The sequence below is a fragment of the Ciconia boyciana genome, chromosome 9, assembly GCF_034638445.1.
Source record: "Ciconia boyciana chromosome 9, ASM3463844v1, whole genome shotgun sequence".
Lineage (NCBI taxonomy): Eukaryota > Metazoa > Chordata > Aves > Ciconiiformes > Ciconiidae > Ciconia > Ciconia boyciana.
Genome location: NC_132942.1, coordinates 1,946,018 through 1,967,499, shown reverse-complemented (window position 1 = coordinate 1,967,499; position 21,482 = coordinate 1,946,018). Strand labels below are relative to the sequence as shown.

At 42.7% G+C, this 21,482-nt stretch overlaps 1 protein-coding gene across 1 annotated transcript in view; it reads right to left on the bottom strand.

The window, feature by feature from the left end:
* SHROOM1 (shroom family member 1) overlaps positions 1-15,230 on the bottom strand; it is a 28,571-nt gene extending 13,341 nt beyond the window's left edge. The window contains exon 1 of the mRNA XM_072873598.1: positions 15,009-15,230. The gene's annotated coding sequence lies outside the window, so the exon portion shown is untranslated. The remainder of the gene's footprint in view (positions 1-15,008) is intronic.
* Positions 15,231-21,482: the final 6,252 nt, after the last annotated feature.

The following is a 21,482-nucleotide window of genomic DNA, read 5'->3' as shown; positions in this document are numbered from 1 at the left end:
AACAAGCAGTCCACAGATTAACCCAGAAGAATTATCAAATGGGAAGAAATCATTATTATAATCAGTCTTATCAGCCTTCTCCCCCCTCCTTAAAGGCTTCCAGTGTTTCTCAGAGAAGCAAGAACCAAATCATACTTTATTTGATGAACGTGATGAAAATGGTTTGTTGTTTAAGTGAGCTTCCATGCCATTTCCATCCGTGCTCAAGAATACACATCTTGGAAAACCTTTCCCAGAGGCTTATAGAAAGTGGCTTGACGAGAGATTGATAGAGTATCTCGATGAAAGATTCTGCTGTCAGTAACAAACCACAGATTTTAAAAGACAGCCAAATATTTTTATGACTGATGCTAAGAACTCCCCTGCAAACACAGACAATGTACTAGAAAAAGCACCAGCTTGGAGTTCTTGTACGACAAATACACAATTTTTGCAGAGTCTAGAAAACAGCCTATGTTTATTAGCAGCACTTGAAATTTACTCTCTGATTGTTTGTTAAACCGAACCTGTATGCATCATGTATAACAAGGTCTCTACAAGCAGCCCGCTTAATAGGCCAACAGAAGACACGGAGGTGGTGGCCACGCTCTACCAGTGTGACCCCCTCAACCACCTCTACCAGCTTCAAACCCCTCTGACATCCTCACAGGCCATACGAACCCCTAATAAAAGACTGAACCTCGCAAGCCAGACAGGTACTAGCCAGTGGCCTTGTTTAGTAATTCTCATTTAAATCAGTTCTAAAGACTGATTAGTTATTAAAAGAAAGCAAACAGACAGACAGTCTTGAAAACCTTTGGTGACAAGCTGCTCCATGTGACACATCTTCTGAGGAGATACAAACTGTTTCCAAATCCTACCAGAATATCACGTCTGTTTTCTTCAAAACGGTTGAACTCGCCAGACTTTAATCTGCCATTCCCAATACCATACTTCTGCAGTGGGGCCTCAAAGCTGGCAGGGAGAGAGGCTTCAGGGGTGATGTTGCTGTTTAATCAAAAAACTTCCCATTCCTGCCTTATTTCAAAGACAGTCTTGGTATCATTCATTTTGAGCCAAAGGAAGAGGTGGATAGGAGCCAAAATACACAGGTTAATCTATAAAGGGAACTTGGACTGGTGGGGCACAGTAAATAAATTAACTAGTTTCTGGGAAATAGCATAACACCACGCAGTGGGAATTTCTGCTGGGCTTTTTTGGAAATCTCAGTGAGAAACCAACTCAAGGATGCCTGGAGAAGTTACCTCTCTCTTTAGAAATTCTCTCTAATGCAGCTGTCTATCCCTGAGTAACAGGGTCACATAGGAAACACGAAGCATCAATGGCTGATGACGACATTCCCCATCCTTTTCACCATGGTGCTGAAGAATTTAAAGAAATAAAAACCTTAGATATCTAGTGAAAGGAAAACCTTGGATTTTCTGAAGGTACAGAGAAAAAAAAAAAGCAGCTGAGAGAATGATTGCACTGACACTACATGCAGAATCCAACTGTATCACAGTTGCTATCACACCACTGTTATGTTATCTAAACGAACAGACTGCACCGGAAAACCTGGACCACCGCAGTGACTGCTGGGTCTCTGTGGTATCTGGAGGTGCTGGGAGGTGCACAGGATCAAACCCCGTGGGAGCCACATTCCACGAGAGAACCAGAAGGCAGATTCCTCTGTCATTCTTATCTCTGGGTTTTTAATCAAAATTTTGTTCCAGTGGAACTTCTCCAAGCAGCTCCATTACTTGACCGTTGCTATTAATAGACGGAGCCAAGTCTTTGTCTGGGATGTGCTGGCACTGTTCCACTGAAGTTAATAGGGCTACCCTGATTTACAACGAGAATTTGGCTCTAACTTTTCACAGCTATGTGTAGAATTTAAATAACAGTTGTGCTTTGGTTTATGTATATCAGTGAAAGTACTCTCTTGGTTTCCTATACCAATGGTTCCCAAGGTCTCTTTTCCCCCATTATTTCAAGATACCCGTTTGTGATGTACACTGAGGTCAGCAACAGAATGAGGAATTTTTGTCTCAGGTTTTTATGATGATACCAGAAATAATAGGAAATATAATTTCAGTATCTTAGAAGGAAGAACATCTGACTCGGAAACAGCAGCAGCAAGCACTGAGTCCCTGTTTGCACCAGGTGCAGGAGGACATTGCAGCTCAGAGGACATTCCCTCCTCTGTCTGCTCCTCCTGTGCAGTCTCTCCCGTTGCCTGTCTGAAGCTACCTGCAGCCCTTCCGTCTGCTCCATGGAGAAGTGCCAGATAAGCAAGAAGACTTCCCCCCCTCCCAGGTGCCCTCCAGTCCCACTCTTGCCATGGCTCACATTTTGCATCTCTGTTTTGCTTAAGTTTGCAATTTCACATCCTTGAAGTGACTAAAAAAGTTATAAGAACTGAAGTAATATACTGTTCTCCAGAAGTCTCTGCTAAAATTTAAATAATACAATACCGAAACACATCTTAGGGAAAACCTGTCATATTTCTTTTGGGGAAGATGTTTCCTAAACCCTGGAAGCAGAATCTTTGGTCTCAATGTGTTTAAAGAACTCTGCGAAAACTGCCTTCTCTTTCACATGGAAAAGAAAAACATTAATGTACTTAAAACTCAACTGACATTAACAATGACGTTATTGTTCTCCTCAGCTGGTAGAGCACCCTCATGGGCTACACTGTCTCTGGGTCTTAGAAATGCCCTGGCAAGGCTGCAATACAACGTGCACTTTCCAGACAGGCTCGCAAGATTTTAATTGTAAACCTCTGTAAGCGAGAAGAAAAACATTAGATTAAAAGTATATTGGAACCAAGAACACCGGAAGACAAAGGGAAGCGTATTAACAGTGTGTCACTCCATGCCCAAGGAAGAAATAAAGCCACTAACAACCTATTAAGATCCAAAGTTTTGTTGGTTTTGTGTTGTGGGGGGGTTTTTGTTGTTGTTTTTTTTTTCCCCAAACAGGCTAACTTGACTTCCATCCACTTATTTATTACTTTTACTCCAGTACTACCTAGGTAACCCTACACAGGGCACAGCCCTCTATGCACAGAAGTTTGCAAACATAAAACAAGCACTCTTTGCTCTATAGATCTGACAAACTAGACAGATGAGATGAACAAAAGCGTGGAAGAGAAACAGGGTCTCCGTAGGGAACGGGACTTGTCTAATGCTTCACAGCAGGCTGATGGCCGAGGAAAAACAAAACCCAGATGACACAGGACGTCATGTACGCTAGGCTGGGCTGTCTCTGGGCTAAGATAATGATCTTATGTCTCAAAACAAGATCTGTTCCAAGTTTCCACCATAATAATAATAGAAAAAAAACCTAGTAATGGCAAGGCAGTGCCAGGAAATTCACATTGTTACAGCCCATGCTGTACTTTTCCTCAGCTCAGGTACCAGTGCTTGCACTGAAACTTCTTCACCCAAACATTTATCAAGTCCAGTCCCTGAGCACCCAGTGCAGGTTCAAGTCCTGCTGAAGTCTCCAGTCCCTCAGAGATCGCTGTTAAAATACCAGCCGCCACCACCTCAACCTCTTAATTCTAGGGAAAGGTGGTTTGTATCGCACAATCTTGAATTCCTTGCAACCAACTTAGTAGGTCAAAGCCTCATGGCTCTGGCAAATTAACTCTGTACAGAGAAAAATCAGCAACTCTAGACTGCAGTCAATTAACAAGCTACTCGTCTTCTAAGGGCAAGCTTTCTTCTACTTACAGTTTGTTCTTGTTTGACCTCATTTAGATTGTATTAGGTGCTGCTAATTAATCCATAACGCACCTGCAGTTATATACAATGCTTGCCCAAAGTGTCACCCAGCTGAAACCCAGGTATTTTCTTTATCAAGCCTCTGATTTATCCTCAACAACCCAGGACAAACGGCCCTTGGCACTGAACACAGCCACGCAGTACATCTGCATACTTGTGCAGTTCTCAAAGTTTACCAACGCAATCTTTCCATCAGAGAAGCAAGAATGAGCATTTTCCTTAATAAACACAAGCAGGTTCAAACCTTCTTTTGAGACAGGGCTATTGGTGTTTATGGGTGAGGAATTGTAACTTTGGAAAACCAAACAGGATTTCTCCTCCAAAACACTCCGGAGACAAAGGCAACACCCTGCTAACATGTTGGCATGTGGAAAACTTCATAGATCTATTTCTGTAAAACTGCCCTCTTTAAACAAACGGCTCCATGGAAATAAAGGGGAAAACCACAGCTATTAATCCATATCGAACTACAATATGCAACTGTTCTCCAAGCAACGAGAATGATAAGTGTGTGAAATGCAAAGCAAACACCGTGACCAACCTACCAATATTATGTCATGTAGATGTTTGTGAATGACCCGTTTCTTATCAAAGGGTAAACACCCGATGTAAATATTAGCCAAAATTCTTCAGATTCCAAACAGTTGCACAGTCTGCAGCACCTGACCCATCTGTTTCACAGACCATGAGATCTAATTGCTACCAAAATACCATCTCTGAGAGTCTTGCTTTAGCAGGCGACCTTACTGGCTGTCCCAGGGAAGCCAAGAGAGTCTGCTGTCCTGGGGAAGGCGAGTACAGTCTCTGGTATCACAGACGCCTTCGCGAGGTCATCAGTTGCTGATCTAGCACAGGTTCCCAGGTCTCTGTCCAGGTCTTCCTGGACAGAAATGCATGTACACGCACGGCATGGATTCATTCTCAGTGACTGTATCTCATTTCCAGACATCTCACTAAGAGCTGCTCCTTTGACCAGACTGTGAAATATCCAGAAATTCCAGACAAATGTCTGAAGTCTTCAAATTCCATCACTTTCACATGATTGTTGAAAGGGCAAGGGAAGGGGAAGGACATCACATCGAGGAAAGCGTGGCTGTATGATCATCTTTGTGCCCAGCATCTCTGAAAGCCACTGTTTCTTAGCTTTTTTTTAAAAAAAAAAAATTATTATTTTTTTCTAATCTATAATCAGCAATTTTATCCCCTAGGACCTCCAGCTTTAGGTTTCAAACAGGAAGGCGACATAAAGAGAACATATCAGATGACAACCCCTTCAGATGACTGGAAAACAGACATTCTGCTAATCTGTATTTTTCTTGCAAAGATTCCTGAAGACTAAAAACCAGATTTCTCATTTAATGCAATTTCCGGAACTATCATGCAGGTAGCTAACGGGTGCCAAGGATATCATACATCAAAACCCAAGGACAAACTTCCAAGTTTGGCTTACACAGGCCCAGTGGGAAACTTACCCTGCTACTGAGAGCCAGGGAAAGTCAAAGCATCAGACATTCTCAAAACAGAGCCTAAATGGGATTTAGATGAGGTTTATGCCTTGTGTGCACAGAAATAAATTTCACCATAGTTTGAGGAACGTAAACATTCCCACTAAAAACCACAGATACAGACTTAAGGCTTTCTGGAGCTATGAACATGTCTTGAGTAATTTAGAGGAGGATGAAAATAATAATGCATCTCAATATCCCCCCCCCCCTTTTTTTTTATTGGGGGGTAGAACTCTTCCAAAACTTCCTTACCTAGCTATGCCTACCTCTCTAGAGAAGGAGAAGATTCCTGCTGACTAGCGTGGGACCGTTCCTTGAGCCACGATGCCAGAACAGGTCCATCCTACACCTTCCCTGGAGTAATTTCCCATACAGTGGTGACATCTCACTGCTGGACACAAACGTTTGGCATTTCAAGAACATGCATACTTGGCTGATGAAAAGCTGTGGCCTAAATAAAATGCTTTTGGACCCGAGAACCATGGTCCGATCTCTGGCCAAGGATTTAATGAGGAAGATCAGGTTTGGCAATTCTTCACAGCCCTGTGAGAGACCTTTTCTGAGCACGCAGCAGAATCTGACCTTTTAATTAGAGCAGTCACCCGCCACATACTTCTCCATTGTCCTTGAATTCCCTGACTTTCCTTATGCAGCCTCAAAAGTTTCTCTGGGCTTCCATCATTATTACTCCCTAATCTACTAAACACCAAACACGTATTTTTGTTTCTACCTCTGAAAGCACTTCACAAAAAAAATGCTTTTGCCAGAAATCACAGCTTCATCCCAAACGTAGACATTTCTTTCCAGTTGTTTCCATTTCATCCCTTCTTTCTTCATCACAATTTTTTTTTTAATCTAATCAAGTTCATTTGATGCCATAAATTTACCATCCATACTGCTTTTACAGGCCATAAGAACAGACTCAAAAATATTCAAGAGCGTGACAGAATTACAGACTCTAAAGAACTCAAAACTTCAGAAAGAAAAACCCCTAATTATACTGTTCATTCTCAGACATGCTCCTTTAGAATTAGTATATATTATCCAGTAGTCTAGAGAACACAGAAGAAAATTCAAACTAAGTAAAAAGACTTCACTAGCCTCCTTCCCCCCAACAGGTTCAGGAATAAGGCTGCTCTTTAAGGGCAGAAAACTACTTTTCCCTCCCCTGCTTGACTCAGTACAACTAGAGAGGCAAGAAATCTCAAATAGATCAGGACACATTCAGAGGACCGCTTTCTCCCTGATGGATAAGCCATCATATTTTAACAGATAGTAAGGAAAAAGAGATTTGATTTCCAGGAACGGGGTAAGCTGCAACATCAGCATGTGCTCATAGATCAGTGGTAAGAGCAGTCTCAGAAGATCTTTTCTCATTTCTACCTCATTGACTGCTTGCCAGCAAGGCTGTCCAAGAAACATCAGAGAAAAATAAAATTCTCATCGTCCCCCTGACCTGCTCCTGACCGCACTGAGCTTCCCACAGCTTAGACATCAAGTCAAGCCCAGGAGAGAAGAAACTGGCCTCCAAATAGGTGAAATCCAGTTCAACATCTTCTTCCACGGATGTGTGGTTTGACTCCAGAAAAACTAACAGTACGAGTTGGTTAGTACTCTGTGCAAAACAGTTTTTAAAACACGTCCATTATTAACAGCCTGCAATTAGAAAAATCCAAGTGCTTGTAACAGGCAGCTCCACCAACTACCACACATCCCAAACCAAACGTATTCAGAATTTGCCTTTCCTGGGCTTTATTAGAGCTCTGGGAGAGCTAACTCGCACTCAAACTTATGAGTAGAGTTGGCTGGCTGGGAAATGCGATAAAGGCATCTTATCTTTTGAAGAATAGTGATTTTCTGGCAGCTATATGTGCTTTCTTCTGTAACAATATAAAACTATTCTCAGAAGCTTAATGGATGGTTCTGTCATTACAGTCCAAGAGGCCCAGACAGAAAGAGGCTGTAGACTCCGATTTCTCTGTGCTGTAATTATGTTTTCCACAGACAAAACTGCCGTGAGAACAAACATTGCTGCTGCTGCTCCAGCTTTAGACCAGATTGATCCAGAGGCTGGGTAAGGGGCAGTGTCCAGTTCGCATTTCGTCAAGTGGGATTATATATATTATTTACATATATAAATGTGTGTATATATATTTAGATTATGGCCTTTAGATGTAATAAAGATGAATTAAACAAGAGAATCTTTCTGCTGAACTTGGAGAGCTTTAGACTGCGTACTATGAACTTCATGAACGATACAGAAACACTCGCACTCCCTTTACTATATTCCCAAAGTCATTCCCACCGAAGGACAGCCTACACATAAAACATTGGGCAGAGAATCCCAGCAGATCTTCCCAGAGCGGAGGGATGGCACGGCCAAGCTGGCTCACCCAGAGACTCCCAGACAACAGGAGAGCACAGTAATCACCTTGTGCTAATTGGAAAACTTCGTAACAGTGAACATAGGTGAGGAGGAGACTGAGCACGTGAGGAAAAACAGAAAAAGAGAGAAAGAAAGCAGAGATGTGGCAATGGAGCTTCATCTAACAAAACCACCTCCTTGTACCTCAGAGTATATCTTACAAACTTTAACCGTATACTGTCACTACCAGCAGGGCTATTTGCCTTACCATAAAACCGTCTGAGAGTCCCACCACGGGAACAGAACCCAGCACTCTTGCCTCCTAAGCACTTCTCCTAACTACAAATTAATTTTTTAAAATAACTTACTACCCTCAGTAAAGCATGTAACTTTCCCATTCTTTCATAGCTCATTGCCAGTCTAAAATGTAATTAGCAAACAATACTAGCACTTTCATTTTCTTATATACAAATTAAGGATTATGAATTAATATTAGTTAATTTGGTATTTTGAAAGCCACTAGCTTTTTAACTTTCTTATTTTGACAAAAGAAACGGAAACTATCCCTTTCCAGAGGATGTCTGTTTTCAGTCTAATTCATCCAGATGTTAAACATAATTGTGCCTGCCTTTGGGCTGAGGGAGACAGTAATGTAATATCCAGTTTCTACAGAACATTCCACTGGAACAAAAGAAAAACACCAAATGTATACAAGAAATATAATATACCAGACTGGCCCATTCCTTTGGCAAGTATTGCATTCGAGTATTTTCCCATATCTTTCATCTGGACAGAATTCACAAGCGTCTACTCTTACTCTGACTGAACATTATCATCACTGGTTTCCATAACAAACAACGAGAAACTGTATTAGTAGTTAAAACTCATCGGGAAATGTCTGTTAGTTACATCAGTACAGGTTTAATGGTGGGGTGCAAGTTACTCGGAATCACGGGCAGAAATTAAACACCCGGTCTGCAAACAGTATTCAGCCACGCTGCAAAACTGACAGAAGACGTTGGAGGAAAGAGATTGGGGAAAGCATAAATTTATTTCATTCTGGGGAAAGGCAGTGCTTAGCGCAACAGCGAGAGAGACTTTAACAACGCAGCTAACGCTGGGGCAGGCGCTCAGCCTCTGACAACAGGCGAGGAATTCAGAGAGAAGTGGAAGTTTCACTCAGAGGACCGTCTGGTTAGCATATAAACGAGAGAGCAAGCGGTCCCTGCCTGTAACGCTTCATACCAATTAGTCTCTATCCAAATAGAAAGGTGTGAGTTTTTTCAGATATGGCTTTCGACATTTAATCTGTTCTACGGAAACTTTCCCTTCAAGTTCCCAGATCGGTCATCCATAACCTGCATTTCATCATCAACCTCGCCACTTAAACGCTGCCTATGCTGGAGGATTATTTCGTGCATTTGTACCAAAGTAACTATTTTCTGTGTAAAAAAGTCTAACTGCCAGACCTCTTACCTCCTCTATTTAACATGGACCTAGATTTTATTTATTCTGCAAAAAAATACATAATCTGCATGCGCAAGGGTTGTGTTAGACTGATGGGCATACCAGCGGTGACACCAGACTGTCCATGTCCACAACAGGTGCGAGACTGGTCCCTTACACATTGTAACACACTAATAATTTTAGCATTTTAAAGATAAATTTTCTGGTATAAATTACGTTCTGCCCTTGTTCACTTATTTGGTTATATTCATGCATTTCCCTATGAAAAATGTCATCTTGCACACGCAGAGATACAGAGGATAAGCCCTGAAGTCCAGGCTACCATGTGTAATCACATGTGCCTAAGGCTGCTTGCAACCCAAGGTTAAACATTTCGAAATGTGGTTTTAATATTTTCCAAGATACATCCTGCTCCTTCATCTGTTTTCCTGCTGACTGTTACAGAAGGGTGCCTCTGGATGGGAGCAGATGGACTTTGGCAGCAGATGCTCTGGAAAAAACCCAAGAGCCGAGTTAGTCCTTGGTGGGGAGAAAGGATCAACAGAAAACACAACGCTTCGACACTTCGTTTTCCAGCGTTACTCTTTCTTCTCCTGCCACCTCCACTAGCTCACACCTGGGTCTGTTCCTACCAGATTTACAGCAAACAAGATAGGAGCAACACAGAGTAACCAGAACGTTATTTTCATTCTTGGCTTGCATAAAGCAAATATACAGATAGGCATCACAGCAACTGCTGAATTACAGAGAGACAATATATACCAGATACAGCCATCTAAAATATATACACGCACACTGAAATGATGTTTGGCTTAGTTACCTCGAAAGATGTGAATGCACGTTCGCAGTAAGTATAGCTAGTGCCAATTTTCTACCTCCAATTTTCTCTTTAGAAAACAAAACCTAATGCCTTGTGTCCACGTTCCACCTACGTCCGCAGAAAAGATCTGAAAGTCAGGGGAAAAGAAATTGTCAACATCAGAATCTGAAGTGTTTTCAGTGCAACTCGTACCGTGTCAGAGGCGATGTCCCCAGTCTCTCACCTGGCCTGCCACGCGACCGGGATGTCTCGGAGGCAGCGGGCGGCCCCACGCACAGCACGAGCAGTAAAGATGCACAAGTACCGGTCATATACAAACCCTCTGCCTCACCGGTGGAAACTGCCCTTTGGTTTATTACATTCCGCCATGCATAGCGTTACAGTGGCAGTGGAAAAGGAAGAAAAGCAAACACCGGGCTCGGCTATTTCATTATCTCACCAGTCAATTATTAACGATGGTCCTTTTTCTGCCCAGCCATTGGGCAGCAGCCACAACTCCTGCGTGGGCACGACTAAAAAATTCCATGAAGATGCTGCCAAGGCCACAGCGGAGAGAGCAGGCGAAGCCCTTGCCACCCCGGGACCCAACGCACTCCCCTCCCGTGCATCCCACCGGGATGGCATCACCAGAAGAGCATCCTTCACTCCGCCGTGCCTTGTCCTTTGCTGTCCCCAGCCCGGGGTCATATCGCACTGGCCAAGAGCCCTTGGTCTGGGGCAGCTGAGAAGCACTACTAGACAAAAACTAATTAAATCCAACTGAGAGTAGTTAGATTTAATCCAACAAAGTAGTTAGATTTGATTTTCTTTAAAAAATTAGGTACTACTTTCAGAGGGGGAGAGAAAAAGGGTTGTGCAATAAAAGTTAATACAGTTCAAGGAAACACTGAAGCTGTTTTATCTGCTGCAGGTTTTTTGGTAGGTGTTTAAAGTGGTTTTGGTTGGTTTTTTGTTTTTTTGGGGTTTTTTTTGGTTAAGTGTTTTGTTCATAAAACAGCACAGAAGGCACACAGATTGAGGCTTTCATCTATTTTGTGCAAGTCAATCAACTCAAGCCTCTGCAATAAATTCTTTCCTGCCTCCAAATATATGCGATGGAGCCTGATACTAACGTTTTATAACGTCCTTATCCGGTGAGATGAATTCTCACTAGTTTCCAGCTGAGCTTAAAAAAAAAAAAGCCGATTTTATGCCACTATTTTTTTTTCCTCAAACTAAGCTGCCAGATGGATAATGCCATACAGACAACAGCTCTCTGATTTGTTCTTATGTATGTATCCTCTCTCAAGCGAAAACTGGGGATTCCTTCCACATTTCCTACAAAAATAATCTGCTCGCTTGTGGCTACATTGAGTTTTCACGTGGTGGCAAGGAGCAAACTATTCCTCAGTGGGAGGCAGATTCAGCCTTGGGATTTTGCTGGGCTTCACCACACTCCGAAGTGCAGAAGGCCAAAGCCACTGCAGAGAGTTCAGAATCCGTCCCTGGTTTACTGCACAGCAGAAGCAGGAGAGGGCAGGGATCGCTTTGTTGGGAAAAATCAACTCCGCATCTCCTGTGTATGAGGAGAACACAGGAGCCTCTGGAATACAGCTCACTGATGATTCACGTAAACCATGTTTTGAGGTTTTTCTGCAAGCAACCATCCAGGCTCCTCTTCAAAATCCTGTACACAAATAGGAAATCTCTAAGCCTGATTTTTTTTTTTCACCAGCACATGATGTGATCAGTAACTCTCAGAGTGTAGAGAAGGGCTCCCGGGAAGTTACTCAGTAACTAACTCGGTGTTTAGTCATTGCATTAAATACTGTTTTCACAAAGCAGTGCCTTGGTATCTGATCGAGGCAAGTGTTCTGCAACAGGAGGCGAGAGGACCGTTTCCAATGGTCCAAGAAATTAGAATAAAAAAATTTTGCGCTGTGTGATGCCAGCTTGGAAAGAAAAAGACAAACCTGAGCAACTCCTCCTGCCAGGTCACGAGCAAAGCTCTCCTTTGGGGACAGAGCTGGCAATGCTGGTCGTGCCTTCTCTGCGCAGGAGGTTTTGTGCATTTCTTTTGTAACAGGAAGTTTTGTGCAGGTATGTCGAGATGACCGACTTGTTGAAGCGCTGCAGACAGAAATCTGACCTTAGAGCTACATGAATAATAAAGGTTCAAACATCCAACATGAGAAAATACAGAAAGCCAAAGTCATCATTTCTCCACCCTACACCTCACAGGGTTAATGCACCAACTCCTGCCTCTCCCGGGCACAGCGGGGATAGCCGCATTCAGCAGCTAGGCTGTTAACTTTGGAGAGTTTGGTTTAGCTCTGGGATTTGCCGCAGACCTTTGTATGGTTTGATGAGATTTTTTTTTTTTTTTTTTGAGACATTTGAACACATCAAAACTGAGATAGTGTCCAGACTTTTTCAGACACAGCACATGCCTGACTTCTGTCTCCTGACCGCTCTGGACACGAACTGCACAGACATCGAAGTTCAAAGGCCCTTAAATGAAGTGTCTCCTGGATGTAAATTTGGGATAAACACCACCCTTCTTGCCACACTGTTGTCAGGATAAATCCATTAAAAACTGTGAGACTCTCAGAAACAAACACAACTTCCCTCCTAACCTCAGGGTGCCGAAAGCCTCTGCAGCGTGGAGAGTGGGGGCAACAGCTTGGAGCAAATCACTTGAAACTTTGCAAAACAGTGCAAAACCTCAGGAAAATGGCCCTGTCAGCACAGTGTCATGTAACCTGGAGCTCTAAACCAGCAGAAGTTTTACTAGTGACTTGCAATAAGACACAGTACTATGCATACAATAATAGCATTCACTAATTATAAAATTATTTCAAATATAAAGCACGTGCCTCCAAATGCTCCTCCTAAATTATAAACCAGTTGCCTTGTAAAGAAGTTATTAAATATTATATATGGCCTGCAGCTCTAACCATTTGTATCTCACAATGGCAAATTGTTCTGAGGCTGGATTGAGCTGCGTTACGAGCGGGGAGGACTGCACGGCCATGCTCGCCTGCTTGAAATTGCAAGCATGCGAAACACTAGGCAGAGCCAACAGGGAGCAGGGCTAGAGCTCCTTTAGGGCCCCAACTGTCACAGTAAATCCATGTTTTACAAGTATTAACAATTAAACCTTCCCACTGCCTTTGCAAGAACTGCTGTAGATTTGGGCTGAATAATTGCCCTTTGCGCCATCCTCAGATTCCATCACAGAACAGCACAGCTGCTCAGGGGGACAGCAAGAAGAACGCGCTCCTGAGAGATGGGGGTTAACCACAGCCCTGCCCCGACTTAAATGTGATAACGTGTTCAATGACTAATAACGACTGAATGAAATGTGATGCAGAGACCCCAAAAGGGAGAATTTACAGCTGCTCTTGGCAATTAAAAACACTACAATGCATTAGAATCAGAGAATATGATAGAACCAAGGCAGAAACCTTACTCTCGTGTCAGACACGAGCACATCAGCCATTCATTCATCACCACTAGGAAGTAACTAAAGTATTCTCGGGAGATCTACAAGTCATGAAAAACCATGCTTAGGTTTGTTATCTAGAAGCTTACCCAGTAACAATAATAAGCAGGGCCAAGAGTAAAACCAATCAAAGGATTTTGTAAAAACAACAGAGCTGCGGTTCATTTTTATCTGTCCTTGGGTTCCCAAATGTTTAGAGTTCACTTACATTATGTTTTCAAACTCTTCTTCACAACCAGAAATACCAATATACACAGTGGATTTCTTAACTGAGAGCTAAGACTTTCAGGAAATCCTTGAATTTTTACAGCTAATGCTTTCAGAGATGCATAAAATCTCATCATATTCATGATAAAGATGTCAGTAGTTGCCATCAGTATGCCTTTCATTTCTGAACACTGCCACAGTCACTGCACAAAATTGCTTGGAAGTAGAAAAGCAATAATTAGGATTACAGGGCAAAACTTGCCTCTTAATGCTACTTTACAGATCTCCTGCTTAATCTGCACATCGCTAGGATGTGTTCTGCATTTGTGTGCCGCTCCTGAAGGCAAGGACCTGTAACTCTGGATAAAATGCAGAAGACATCAGTGATCAACAACAACCAAGGGAGACGTCTGCTCACCGTTCACCGGCATCTCGCATTCTGCCACTGCCCTTTTAGTACCAGCTGTACAGTACCAACATCACAAAAACATTTACAGACTGTAGGGATATATCAGATAAGCATAACATTAAAATAATTTCTCATGGCTGTGAGAGTCGTCCTTCATACAGCCCCAAATACACCAAAGTGGTCCCTGGTTACTAAGGTGAGCCCCTTAAGGCAGCAGGATAAAGTAAAAACCACAGCTACCTCGGTGCTTCCTCGGCCATCTCATGCAGGTAAAGAGCTGCGGCAGGACCGATCGGAGCCCCCCTCGCCCCGCAGCGCTGCTCCCTGCGCATCTGCCTTCCCAGCCTTTTTTACTAGGTGTTGGAAAGTGAAGTCCACAGCGGGAAGCAACACAAACAGCAAATGCTACCCATAAAAGCCTTCAGTTGCCCAGTGGGCTGTTACCTTTCAATGTTATTTTCATTACTTGGCATCAGCTGGGATACAGATGGCTGCTCAAAGTGATCGGCTTCAAAAACTAGGTCAATGGTGGCACAGATATAAAGTAAAAATAAAAACCCTGGGTTTTACTCACCAAACCCATCCAAATAACAGCAACCTAACAGACAAAATAATATCCCTGCGAGATCTCATCAATCCCAGACTTCACAGATGTGGCTGCGCTACCCAGTAACTAAACTAGTTAGCAGGGCAGAGGACTCAGGCAGTGTTATTACAGACACACATTCATTATTTTTTCACTAGAATCCAATAATTCCTACAGGAGTTAATCCTGCTGCATGACATTACAGCAAACATAATCAGTATTTTTTAACATTTCCTATTATTTAGTTAATTGTTCAGTAATAGTTTATAGAAGAAAGGTAACACAAAGCCACTACCATTGTTCTAAATCATACAGATGTACTACGGATCAAAGACAGGTCCCCGTGTTCCTTTAGCCCCTGATTTGATACAAAATGTTCTGCAGCCAAAGCAACTTACCGAAGTTTCCTTTGCTCATGCTCCTTTTAAGGCTGGTTTCCCCATTCGCAGCAGTACAAGCAGTTGCAAGAAGTAGGGTTTTCTGTTGCAGTGTGGAGCAGAACCAAGCAGCTGTGGGCTGGGGAGAGCACAGTTGCCAAGAATTACCTTAAATTGGTATTAGCTGCCCAACAGCACAGCCACGCTTTCAGCCACGTAAATCTTCACTGGGAGTTTTGATTGAGTAAGGTTAAAGGCTTTGTCCCTGGTAAAATATATAATGGTAAATCTTTAGGTAAGAACAATCAAATCATATTTGAAAGCCTCATTAAAAAAGTAAAACAATATTTAGCCAAACAAGGTTTCCAGCTATAAGCACATTTAAATGCTATACCACCAGTGCCTGAGCTCTTTGAACCCACAGGGAAATCTTTAGAGAATACCATATCACACAACACTGGGACATTCCAGTTTCTGAATCAAGGGGCTGTACCAGCCTGGATAAGTGGTTTTAATTTTACTGTTTAATATTGTTTCTCAAACCAGCTGAACTTCATTTTGCATGGGTCATAGATTACCAGCGATCCCTGGGCCTCAGAGTGCAATCTGCTCAAACCATTTAAATGGAAATGCAGCTGAGCCAATGTTGCTGCTGAAAGGGGAGAGATTGCCTTCACCCCTTCTCTTCCCATTTCTTTCTTTCCTATCCCCGACACTGGCCTTGCTGCAGCTCTAGTGCTTCTGGGACTCCGCCGGGTTGATTCAGCTTGCTAATCTGGCAGAAGCTGTTCAGGGTTTCATTCAGTTTTCTGCTGTTTTATTGAGCTGAAACTGTTCACAGAGGAACTGGGTGAATGTCGAGTCAACGCCAGGGGAGAGGCGAGGAGCACGCTGCCGGGCAGGACGGCCGCGTTTCAGTGGCACCGAGCCATCCCAGCAGCTCGTGCCGTAACACAGAAATGCATCCCAAGTCACTTCATGCTCACAGTTAGTGCGGTGCCGAGCTTCCTTCGATATAAGATGGGAGTCTGGGTGCAAAACACAAAAAGCATTGGGACTTGTCCCTCCAACGTGCGGTCGCCCGAGCTAATGGCAGAGGGTGGACCCTCGGTGCTGCGGCACCTGAGATACGAACGTGTATCCAGCACTCAGCCAGCAACCAGAGGCTTACCAGAAATTCCCGCGGAGTCTGATATTGACTCTGCTCAAATCAATGGCAAAACTCTTTCTTTACATTGCGTAAATGGAAGGGCATTCAAAAAAGAAGCAGGACATTCTGTTTCAGCAATGTGTCACTTGTTGGAAATTGTACGCTTTCTTTTTTCACGGATAACTATAAAACTAGAATTTAAACGAGGCTTGTCACTACATTTAAAAAATGTGTTCAGAAGTCCCATTTGTATCTAAGTATTAAAGAGTAGAGCAGGATAAATTAAAGATAGAGCAGGATATTAAAGTAGAGCAGGATAAATTAAAGAGTAGAGCAGCTAATAAACAACTCCCAAGGAAACAGTGAGCTATTTGTTTATCTTTTAAGCACTGTAAAACGTGAGAGAAGTAAGAAGAGAGGGACATTACAGTTCCCCCGGGACAAGGGTCCAGCTGAAGAGCAGAAATGCCAGCTGCTGCCTGCTTTTGCCATCAGGTATGTGCTCCTCTCTTTCTGCACTTCGAAAAATAAATAAATAGCACGGGCTTCTGGTGGTACATCGATCCAGTTACACGGCAAAGGCAGCGGCAGGCTCTCTGCTTTCTCTCACAACACTCAAGTACAATGGTGTCCTTGTTACGAGGAGGCTAAATAAATAATGTAGCCATTAGATGTCATAAAGAAAAGGAGCGTTACGTGATTAAGTTCCAGATGCAGAGTGGGGCAGCTCTGCCATGCTCCCAGATAAACCAATGTACGGTGCAGGAAGCCACGGACTCTGCCAGCAGCTTGGTCCAGCAGTGTGCATTTTTTAAAGGCAAAAAATTACATTATTCAGTTCAGAATAATGACTGATAACAAGTATTTCTTTCTCATATGCTTTTGTTTACTGCAGTGGAACTTATAAATGTATAAAACCAGCAGGATCCGAACTAATGTCTCTTGAATGTAGCTTTTGAAAAAATCAGTCTGTCTCAACGCAACTTGAGCACACATATTTTCACAAGTAAAAGCAGTATTATACTAAAAAGAGTTTCAGAGGTCTCCAAGCAAACCTGGCTCTTTAATCACATAACCTCACATTTGGTAAGCATTCATTTGGCCAGCAGTCTGGAAATGCCAGTTAGTCACTTAAATTCCAGAGTCTCCCTGAACTTCAGAAGGCATTGGGGTGACAGAATAACATACAAAGCCATTTTACATTTAAGATTAATATTTTAGGAAGCATACTTTTTCTTTTTTATGAACCTTTTCTGCTAATAAGGACCTTATTCTGCAAGCTATGCACAATGGAAATTTCACAACAGCTTTTGGGAGAGTTTTCACTATGGAAAAAAACTCAGGAACACGTTTCAAGGTGTTTTTCATGTGCTCAAGTTGTAATAAGTTATTAACAGAAAACAGGAAGCACAGAAGGTGTCTCTTCTGGAAATTCCTGTACGTGGATGTACAAGATGCTACAATTGATCTCTGCTTTTTTAATCTGATTTTATATATTAAAAGAAGCAATTTTCCTAGGTACACAACATGAAATCCTATTAGTCTCATCTAATAACTTACAATTCACTAACAAAACCCACTAACCTGGAAAGGGTTTATTTTTTCTTTAATATGAGCAAATCCTTCTTGTTTTACCAGTTTGTTTTACATAATTTAGGCAAAATTACTTGCAATATATATAAAAATATATATAAAGGTGCTTTGAACTCAACACTTCCCAGATGGAGAGCTGACGGAAGCTATTCAATGGACAGATTTGGGGCTACACAGCGATTCAGCCACGTTCATGCAATAAGTTAACGGCAAAAGCGGGAAGAGAACAAGTCTACTGTCCAACTCCCTGCTCTGGTGACTAGACCAGACTTCCCGTGTTAAATAACCATGCAACAGGCAAGCTTTGTGGGTGCATTTTCAGAGGTCAGTTCAGGTTATGATCTCAGATCCTTAAGCCCAAGAGACCCAAGAGTATGCGTGCAAGCTCGTAGCCCATTAGTATGTTAGAGCAGGTTCTACTGACCCTTCTGAAACGCCACCCAAGACACCTTTGCAATACCACCGAAGCAATTCTAAAAAGCATGCCACTTCCCATGGGCCTTAACACGGATTTCAGTGTCTCCTCTATGCTAGTGCATGAGGTCTGCCATGGGGAAAAGGAGAGCAGCTGGTGTGGAAGGAAGGGCAGGGAGGGACCGACACATCCCGCAGTCGCTCTCACCCGTGTAATTCTGAGCTTGGTTATGGTTCTGCATCTGTCTGATACGTGGGGCTCCTCAGCCCTCGCTGGAAAACGCCACATGGCAGAAACAGTAGCTGAGCTTCCCGAGGAACAGATGCTGCTTATGGTGAAAGTCATATTCTCCAAACAGCTTATTTCAGTCAAAGGTTTGCAGGGAATTCTCATGAGACTGGGACTGGAAACTCAAAATTTCACAGCGGGAGAAGCGTCAGAGACATGAACCTTGCCAGCCAAGAACTGCCAGGAACGGCTTTCTGGCATTGTCCCATCATAGGTATTTTCAGTTTGACAACTGGATCCGTTAAGTAAGAATTGCTTCAGTTCATATCAAAATCACTTTTTCAGTTTGTCTACAAAAAACTTACAAGTTTTTGTTTTGTGCCAAATAAAATGTTCCAATTCCACCCAAAATTAAACATTTCATTTCAAGGTATTCAGGATGTGCCAAACCATCAAAGAACCACCAAACTGCAGATATGGTCAGCAGTGTAACTGAACAGCATGCAACCTGGCAAGGGCTGCAAATGGCACCTGAAAGCAGGATGCTTTCTTGGGTGGTTAACTCCTACTGAGGTCTCCTAGCAGTACCAGAGGTAGCTACAGCAGCGGACACCGTGAGGACAGCACTCCTACCCCTACAATCTCACAACTAAATTGTCTTAGAGCTTCTACAAATGGTCTTCAGCAGCAGGGACGGGTGAAGGAATCACAGGAGGAGGCAGGGACAGGTGCAGACCGCACACTTGCCATAAGCAGGAAGACCACGCTAGGCCTGGATTAGACAAAAATACAAATCGTACCAGCTCATCCGATCTTAAGCTGGAAGGAGCCTTGAATGTATAAATCCCTCAGCAATGTGGAATATGTGTGCAGGGCCGTCGTGGGGAATCGGCACAGATGACCTCCTTTCAGCCCCGACGAAACAAACATTCCTGACACAAGCCAAGCTGTTACTGCTCGAGATTCACGGGCAGCATTCGAGGGAGCAGAGAATTTCAGCTCTCCGAGACCCCAGGGCACCACATCGCTGCTGTTGCACGCATGCCAAAGCAGGGTGGGCACCACATTCTAGGACTTGTATAAATCTCCTAAATCAGACCTCGTGGTAGTGGGAATACTGTTCCCATAAAAGGTTTGATGGGGTGACGAGCTGAACAGGGCAGTTCGGAGAACTGAGGCACTGGTCGTTTCTCAGGACAGTTTTGATAGTGTCAGTAATACCCAAGGAGCATTACATCGCTAACACTTGGATTTCTGCAATATATGATATGGAGTCAAGGCGTTCCGAAGTCTTCTACAAATGGTCCTGTAAAAATGGCTTGTGATATTTTAGATACCAGAAAATTCAACTTTAGCAATAAATATGCAACGTGATGTGACCATTTCAAAGACAGAACAGTAAAAACCCAGAGATCAGCTTTATGGTGATTAGTCACAGAAGTACAACCAATCCTTGGGTCAAACCTTTACATTTTACAGGCTCTAAGATTATCATAAAACTCAGGTCAAAGAGTGTGTTTACAATCTAAACCATTTGTTTTACAACTCATGCAAAGTTTGTTGACAATTCTAAAATAAATATTTATTTGTAATTTTCTATTAGTAGCTTTTTTCATAAAACAACAACATTTGCTGATTTATATTTATTATCATAAAAAATAATTAACAAGAAACATTTGCTTCAAACCAGGATTGAAATTTGATTAGATACAGGCTCAGTGGACAGCCCAACGCACAATTACTCCTGGACAGATAAGTAGCAAAAAGATGTTATTTTCAAATTCTGATCCTAATTCTTCCCTGTTCTTGAAGCTAGGAGCCTGTATAGCAGCAGGGACAGGTGCAGAAAAGTCCATGATCCAAGAAATAATCTTATATAGCTCCATGCATGGAATGCTGCACCAAGAATAAACTCCCAAAGAGGAGAGATGTCATTTCATATTCGGGATGAAAAATAGACAGGGTTGTGTATTCTAGAAAGGTCCTACGTGTATCAGCATTGCTTCACGTTGCCTGCTATAGGTACTTATTACGACAAATGTTTATCCATTTGACTGGAATATTCCAGCTGGAGATACGTTCATGGGGTCTGGGTGTTGTTTTTTAACTTGTCAGATGAAGCGTTCCAGCTGTTTAAGAACAAGTCTGAGGACAATACATTGTCTTCTCAAGGTTAAAAAAAATTCTGACAATCCTTATGAAACAGTAGCTCTTGTACTTTAAAGTTCAGACTAAAAATCTGGCAAAGAACAGCTATCGCACCAAGTATTTGGTTTTGATTTACCTGTGAAATCTAGGTAATCTAAACTGGGGACTGAATTTAAATCCCTGAACAATCACTCTGCATAAATTCAGTGGAGACTTGATGTGTTAAAGTTTCCATGCAGTCAATCCACAGCTTACAAAGCTATTCTTGGAATTTCTTTCGGAAGCGCAGCATGACCCACAGCTAGTGAAACCAGAGCACCTCTCAGCTGTGCTCTCACTTCTGTGCTGCTTGGATCACGATCAGGTGGAGCAAAGGAATCACCAAATTCAGAGAAGAGTTAGAATCAGGTGGAATATAGTAGAGTAAAAGTCTGTTGAGGCTGGACTGGTAGGCCAGAGGGAAAATGATGGATAGGGCTGTCCTAGCAAGGAGGCTTGAAATAGGAGCCAGTTAAGGAAAAGGGGGGGCACCAAAAAACCAGAAATGCTGATTTGGAGGAGGATGAGGACAAAGATCAGATGGGAAACTAGGGGAGTCAGGACTTGTTTTGACAAGAGATTGGGGCTTGGAAGTAGGAGAGTAGCAAGGAAGAGCTGCAGCACAGGCAGGCAGGCACCGTAAGAGCCAGCAGGAGAACAGGGGCTGTTCAGGCAAAAAGAGAAATGAACAACATCTGAAAGCCCAAGACATAAGATAAAATTAAGCTAATAAAAACAAGGGAAGTATTATGTATTCTTGACTCAGTGAGGAGGAAGAGCATTCTTGCCAAGTAGGCTGGAGTCTTTGTTCAAAAGGCCAAAAACAAGCTGGTCATTCTGGTCATTACTAAAAACTACCACCACAGCATAAGAACTCGCCCTGGAGCAGTACGGCTCAGAAAGCTGAATAAATCACAGGTCC